The sequence below is a fragment of the Myotis brandtii genome, unplaced genomic scaffold, assembly GCF_000412655.1.
Source record: "Myotis brandtii unplaced genomic scaffold, ASM41265v1 scaffold49, whole genome shotgun sequence".
Lineage (NCBI taxonomy): Eukaryota > Metazoa > Chordata > Mammalia > Chiroptera > Vespertilionidae > Myotis > Myotis brandtii.
The window spans coordinates 3589882-3597211 of record NW_005368707.1 but is presented as its reverse complement, the minus strand read 5'-3'; the positions used below and the strand labels follow the sequence as shown (position 1 = coordinate 3597211).

Here is a 7330-nt window from a genome sequence, read left to right as displayed (position 1 = left end):
TGGCAGCCATCAGCCTGGCTTGTGGCTGAGCAGAGCTCCCCCTGTGGGAGCGCACTGACCACCAGGGGGCAGCTCCTGCATTGAGCGTCTGCCCCCTGGTGGTCAGTGTGTGTCCTAGTGACCAGTCATTCCCAGTGGTTCTGCTGTTAGGGTCAATTTGCATATTACCCTTTTATTATATAGGAGTGCCTGGCCAGCCTGGGTGAGGGGCTGAAGGCCATTTTCAGGATGGCCACACCCCCTTCAGAGTGGGGGAGTCCTGCTGGGGTGCCTGGCCAATCTGGATGAGGGGTTAATGGCTGTTTGCAGGCTGGCCAAGCCCCCAGCAGGGACCCCTAGCCCCTGAGGGTGTGGCCAGCCTGAGTGAGTGGCTGATGGCTGGTTGCAGGCTGGCCACAGCCCCTTCAGTGTGGGGGTCCTCACTGGGGTGCCTGGCCAGTCTGGGTGAGGGGCTGAGGGCCATTTTCAGGCTGGCTAAGCCCCCCAGTGGGGACCCTCACCCCATGAGGGTGTGGCCATCCTGGGTGAGGGGCTGATGGCTGTTTGCAGGTTGGCCACGGCCCCCAGCCACTCAAGCTTCCAGTGGAATCTGGCTGGAAGCAGGTATCTGGGATTTATTTGTCTTCTATAATTGAAACTTTGTTGCCATCAGCAGAGGCCACAGCCCGCGCAGGGCAGGTAGGAAGCTTGGCTTCCTCCATCACCCGGACAGCCAAGCCTCCTGCTTGCTCCAGCTCAGTGGCTGCCGGCCACCATCTTGGTTGGGTTAATTTGCATATAATTGCTCTGATTGGCTGGTGGGTGTGGCCTAGGGCATAGCAAAGGTACAGTCAATTAGCATCTTTATCTTTTATTAGTGTAGATGGTCTCTGCCCTTGTGAGCCTTTGGGGTAAGCACTCTTAATTCCATAATTCAATGTGTCAAATATTAATTATATTCACCTTTAAATTTGAAATACACTTGGGGCTAAAGTTTGGGGAAATGAACTGTCATGTACACTGTTGGCTGGAGTGTAAACTGATACAACTTTTGGAGACCAGTTAGGCCAATCATAATTGTACATGACTATCTTACATGATCCCTCATTCTCACTTCTTCTGTCCTATAAAAACATTAGCAAAAGTAATTTAAAAATATGTGTATAAGAATATTTATCACAGTTAACTGAAAAAATCAATTTGTTGAGTAATATGTGTATAAAAAGTATAATCATATAAAAACTCTCAACATATATGTTACATGATTGGAGGTGTTTTGTTCTGGGAAGAGAGACTGGTGAAGGAAAGGGAAAGATGCACATTCACTTTTTACTGTATGGAGGTATGTATTTTTTACATACACAAGCACAAAGTTCTTATATAAAGATTCTTAAGTATCAGATTGAACACTTAGGTTTATAGCAGTTCCACACAGGGACACCTAAGCTAGAGTTCCCCCTAGGGAGTAGAGAGTCACTTAGAATGCTAGGTCGAAGATCAAAGGATGCAAACGCTAGTTGTCCACAGAACTGCAGTTGATAGACTAAAAATTTTGACTTAGTGACTCTTCAGATCTGAATTTGAATGAGAAATAGAGTTAATTATTGACCTAACAATCCCTGGAATCAACCAATTCTATATCCAAACACTGATTCTCAACCAGATCATTTGGGTCGTATCAACGTGTAATTGCTGAAAAATGCAAATGATATAATTCCAATCTAATTGAGTAAATTATGCAACCCATGTAGTTTGATTTCTAAATGACAATGGAATTCCTTAATTAATATACATTTTAAAGAAACATTCTACACTCATAACAATCTTTTCCTTTTTCCCCCCTTTTCCACATTAATGTGGCCATTGTGATGATGTCAATTGCCAGTTTGAAAAATTCTATTTGCTACAGCATGTAAGATGGTGGCTTTAGTAAACTGATCATTTATAGAAAGGGGTGGCTCTGGCAAGATGAAGGTCTGGCCTGCCCTTTGTTGGGCAGCCTTCTCAATAGCAGTTCTTTCTGCTTATGTGGTATACTTGAAGTAAAACCGTTTCTTTTGCATTTTATATATTTACCTCTTACTTTTCAGCCTTAATCTGGTTTTCCACCCAGCATGTTCCTCCAATCTGGTTTTATTTTGTCTTAGCCTCTCTACATATTTAATCTGACAATAACCTATGGAAGTAGGGGAATGAGAGCCAACAATAATGGATATGTATCAGTCTGTGTGAGGTGCTTCTCATACATTTGTCACTTAATTCTCCTAACAACACTGCAAGATAGGTCCTATAACTGTCACTTTCCCAGTAAAAGAACAGGTTCAGAAAACCTAAAAGCTAGCCTCAGATCATGCCACTTCTAAGTAACAGAGTCTGTTGGGCTCCAAAGGCTAAACTCTTTCCAATTAGCCACACTTAATCCAAAAATGTATGTATAGTTCTCATTTTTATCACGTGCTGTCTAAATCTTTCTGTAGTAAATACTGTGAAGGAAAGGAAAAAAGACAGAGGATTACGAGGATTTTGACCTGAACAACTGAGTGACTGGCAGTGCCATTTAGTGCAGAGAGGAATTCTGGGGGGGAGCCAGCTAACAGGTGGCATGCTGATTACATTGGACCTATTCCATCAGGGAAGGTGCCAAAATTTTTCTCTTTGGAACAGGCACTTATTCCGGATTTGGATTTGTTTCCCTGGCTGTCGTCATGCTGCCACCAGAACTCTCTCTATGGACTTGCTGGGTGGCTTACACTCTTATCATGGTCTCCCACATAATACTACTTCTGACCAAGGAATTCCTCTTATAGGATATAAGTAAGCCAGGAGACGCATGCCCACGAGATTCCCCAGTCCCAGTATGTATCCCAGCACCAGAAGCAGGTAGCTCAGTAGAAAAGAATGGTCTGTTGGCAGCCAGTTCCGCGCCAGCTGGAGAAGGACCTCACAGTGACAAGCATGTGCTCTCGCCAGCATTGTGCTTCTCCCCTGGCCAGGGCACACTTGGCCAGGAATCCAAGGCATAGAAGCAGTGGTGGAGCCCTAGCCGGCTTGGTTCAGTGGATAGAGCATCGGCCTGTGGACTGAAGGGTCCCAGGTTCGATTCTGGCCAAGGGCACATGCCTGGGTTGCGGGCTCAATCCCCAGTGGGGGTATGCAGGAGGCAGCCAATCAATGATTCTCTCTCATCATTGATGTTTCTATCTCTCTCCTCTCCCTTCCTCTCTGAAACCAATAAAGAAATATATATTTTTTAAAAAAAGAAGAAGCAGTGGTGGAGGGGACTTCTCAAAATTATACCAACCGCCTTACCCCAAACCATTTGCCTTTTTACTCAAGATTCCATTTGTGAGATTCGGGTATCTGAAGGAAATGCTGGAGGCACAACCTTCCAAAAATGACTGATCAGGATAGCCTTGTAGCCAACCAATGAGCATTAAGCCAGATTTTATTTCAGATAGAAAAGTAAAGAAATTGGATGTTCTTTTTATTATTATTATTGATTTCAGAGAGGAAGGGAGAGAGAGATAGAAACATCAATGATGAGAGAGAATCATTGATCAGCTGCCTCCTGCACACCCACTACTGGGGATTGAGCCTGCAACCCGGGCATGTGCCCTTGACCAGAATCGAACCCGGGACCCTTTAGTCCGCAGGCTGACGCTATTCACTGAGCCAAACCGGCTAGGGCCAAACTGGATGTTCTTACACCCAAATATCATGCAGCTCTTCACACCTATTACATGTAATGCAGATTTCCAGGTCTCAGTGTCTTCCATTCTTACCTTTTGTGGCCTCCAGGGCCAAGTCTTCCTGCTGTCATGTTCTCCTTTCCATGCCCCTCGCTCCAGTTGGGTATCTGCTGCCTGAAGGAGACTGTCTGCTGTTCTTGCACAAGATTGTCAGCATCTCTGCCAACAGTCCTTTACCCAAAGGGCTCTCTCAAAGTCTTGTTCAAAAGCAGACACTTTTGTCTTTTCTCTTTGTTTCTTGCCTGCAAACAACAAGCAAAATGCTAGTAAAAATTCTTGACCAAGGAACCAGCATTGCCTTCACTCACAGAGATCCAAGACTCTCCCACCCCTCACACCCCAAATCAAGAAGAATGCAGTCGCTTGAATGCACAAGGCACTAGCAAACCAGAACACTTCTCATCTGCCTTCCAGCTCGGGGTGACTTCCCAGTTCCTTCTAGAATAACAGGTTCTCCTTTCATGGCACAAACAGGCCTATTCTAGAAAACTTTCTCAGATCAACAGAGTGGGTACCAATTACTCAGGCCTGAAACTCAGGTGTACAAGAAATGTAACTTTACTTCATTTTTTGTAACAGTGATAGATATAGATAGATGATATATATAGATGATAGATATAGATATAGATATAGATATAGATATAGATATAGATACAGATATAGATATAGATATAGATATAGATATAAAGTCTCAGACCATCACCACTCATTTCTGCAAGGTGAGAAAATAAAATCTTAGCCAATTAGATTAAGATTTAATAACAGTTGAGGCTTCCCCCTCTCTTTCCTGGTGCTGCATCTACACTCTGGGAATGGGGGTGTGGAACTTTGAACATCCACAGAAGAAGCCTGACTTTGCTGGCCTCTGGGGCGGCCTCCCGTGGCTCTGGTTCAGCACCTTCTTGCCGTCCGCTGGCTCTCTATGCTGGGTGCACACTGACTGCTCTCAGCCACACAGGAAAATGCTCAGCTGCTCCTGCGCCTCACTGGATGCAGGGGACACTGAGGATGCCCCAGGCCCATGAGCCCAGGCACCCTTTGGGGTCTTCTCTCCTGCATTGCCTTTCCTCCTCTGAGGAGGCCCATTTGAGAGCTGTGCTGCCTCACTTACCTGGGGTTATTATTAGTGAATTGGGAGTGTGGAGCTACAAGTGGCTGCCTCTCCACAAAGGGAGCATGTGATGCAAGTAGATTCCTCACCCTGCGGGTCCAGCCATGCCTTCTCCCCCTCCGCATTTCCCGCTGTGCCTTGGCCAAGAAAGGGGTGGGGGAAAGCTGAGCCCCTTTGGATCAACTACTTAACACTCTTGCAGTTTTCAAAGTCCTTCCAACTTGCTAAGTCCCCATACTCACCTTTAATCCTGTGTGACAGTTCACTGCCAAATATTCCATTTCCCACTGACCCAATCAGAAGCAAAGTAGGCACTTATTCTTCCAGAAAAGGTTTAGAGGTTGTTTCAAAAACTAAACAAAACAAAAATTTCATCCTTTATGGGATGGAGAATGCTTTGCCCTCCAGCTTTGGAAACTGGAATCTTCTGCCCATGCACAGCTTGTCTGCAGTGGCTTCAAGAATTCAAAGCAGGTCAAGGGGGTGCCAGTCTGCCTGCAGCCTGGGGTCCTCTACCTGGTGGTCAGAGCTGGAGTCCAGGGTGTGAAGTTCTGAGCTACCAGCTACAAAGCCTGTCTGTCCCCAGGACAATGTTCAGGTCACTTAGGAATTCACAGAAGAGCTTTTAAATTCTCCTTTTCTTACTCCGAAATTCCTTCCTTTTGCTGGCTGTCCTGCATAGATTCTCAAACTATTGCATTTTTTTCTAATGAAGTCTCATCTTGGCCCACTACTGCTTCTAAATCAACAATTTCTAAGAAGTTTGCCTCATCCCTGCACATCAGTTTTCTCATGTCCTGGAGTGACCTACTCTAAATCCATCCTAGGGTTTATCAGTCTATAGAGCAGATGTGTACTTTGACCTAAGACAATTTTTTAATGCCTGTGACTCAATTTTCTTCTGTAAAATTGGGCAACTTACAGTATCTATAGCATAACATATAAGGCCCTTAGAACAGAGCTTGGTGCATAGTAAGCAGTCAATAAATATTACAGTTGTCCTTCGGTATTCATGGGGGATTGGTTCCAGGACCCACCTCAGATACCAAAATCCGTGGGTGCTCAAGTACCTTATATAAAATGGTGTACTAATTTGCATACGATGCACATACATCCTCCCATATACTTTAAATCATCTCTAGATTACTTATAATATAAATAGTTGTTATACTTATTGTTTATGGAATAAGGGCAAGAAAAACCTCTGTACATGCTCAGTATAGACATAATCATCCTAGGCCTGTCTACATAGTTGACTTCAGCAAAAATGTAACTTTTTTGCTGCATATTTGCAATCTATGATTGGTTGAATCTGAGAATATGGAACCCATGGATATGGAGAGCAGACTGTATTATTATTATTGTTGTTGTTGTTATTATTATTATTTCCACATGAACCCCTACATGCAGTAGGGTCAGTGAGGCTTGGGCCATACCTCAAATATGCAAAAAATGTGACTTTACTTTTTCACAAGTCTACTTAGTTTCTATTCTGTGGGCCCATTCCACTGGATTGGAAAAACGTCACTCAAGTTATTTCAGGGTAGTCCCACTCCATTAAGAGTCTCCCTCTCCCCAGGGTTGAGTCTAACTCCTGGGCCTTTGCGGGGTGCTAATGATCAGAACGGGCCTCTGTCCCATGTGTGGTTAAAGTCACCCCAGATGGCCCTAGCCCAGCAGCCCAGCCAGTTCCCTGCAGTGGAACTGACTCCCCAGAGAACCCGGTTTAGGTCCAGTTTGTATGTCCTGGGGAGTGTGGTAGCAGAGAACACCTCTAACAAGAAGTCAACTTTCTTTGTAGGTTCGGGGGGATTACAAGAGGGAGGGGGGATGTGGTAAGGTAAGGTTTTAGAATCCTATACAATGTGTCTTTCATTACTGGTAATTTATTTTTACCCTGTGGCCCTTTCCCAAAGTAGACTGTGAGGACTCCATTGATTCCAGAGAAGGGTCATTACATCCGAGAAGCAGAGGAAATGCTTTTAGGAGGTTCAAACATCTGGACTTTTCAGTATCAAAAGCCAGCCTTGAAAGAGTCACAGCATTAATTTAGGCCATAAACACTAGATTTGAAAGAATATGATGTGATGGTGAAGGTCAGGTTTCCCAAGCCAAAATGAGATACAGATTCTCTGGGTTGGAGGGGAGGAGAGATGGAAAGGGAGCAGGTGTCTTAGATTCTGTGTGGGAGGAGGACCATATAGCTTAATGTGCTGGACACTGTTAAGGGTAAAAGGGAGTTCTATCACTAATTATGCTGGGAACACAGGCACACACCAGGACTGTCCCAGGCGAACCAGAGGGATGTATGTTCCCCCTACACATGGGTCTCACTCCCCACTTCCCACCCTCGCCCAGGACCAGGTGAAGGTGAGGGTTTCTAGAAACCACAGCTATGCCTGGGAACTGAGAGGAGAGCTCCTGCTTCTCCTTGCTTAGGATAAAGCTCCAGGGCGCCCCAAGGAGGTGTGGGAGCGCGGCCACAAAGCAG

General features: G+C 45.1%; 1 long non-coding RNA gene across 2 annotated transcripts in view; it reads right to left on the bottom strand.

Annotated features, from left to right (window-relative positions):
• The window catches only part of LOC102249959, a 99236-nt gene that overhangs the window by 48490 nt on the left and 43416 nt on the right, over positions 1–7330 (bottom strand). The window contains exons 1-2 of one of the 2 annotated variants that reach the window (XR_001364116.1): positions 5082–5175; positions 3762–3970 (exon numbers count right to left, since the gene is read on the bottom strand). This is a non-coding gene — a long non-coding RNA (uncharacterized LOC102249959). Of the gene's footprint in view, positions 1–3761; positions 3971–5081; positions 5176–7330 lie in introns of those variants that run through there. The other variant, XR_314196.2, reaches the window with a different exon arrangement.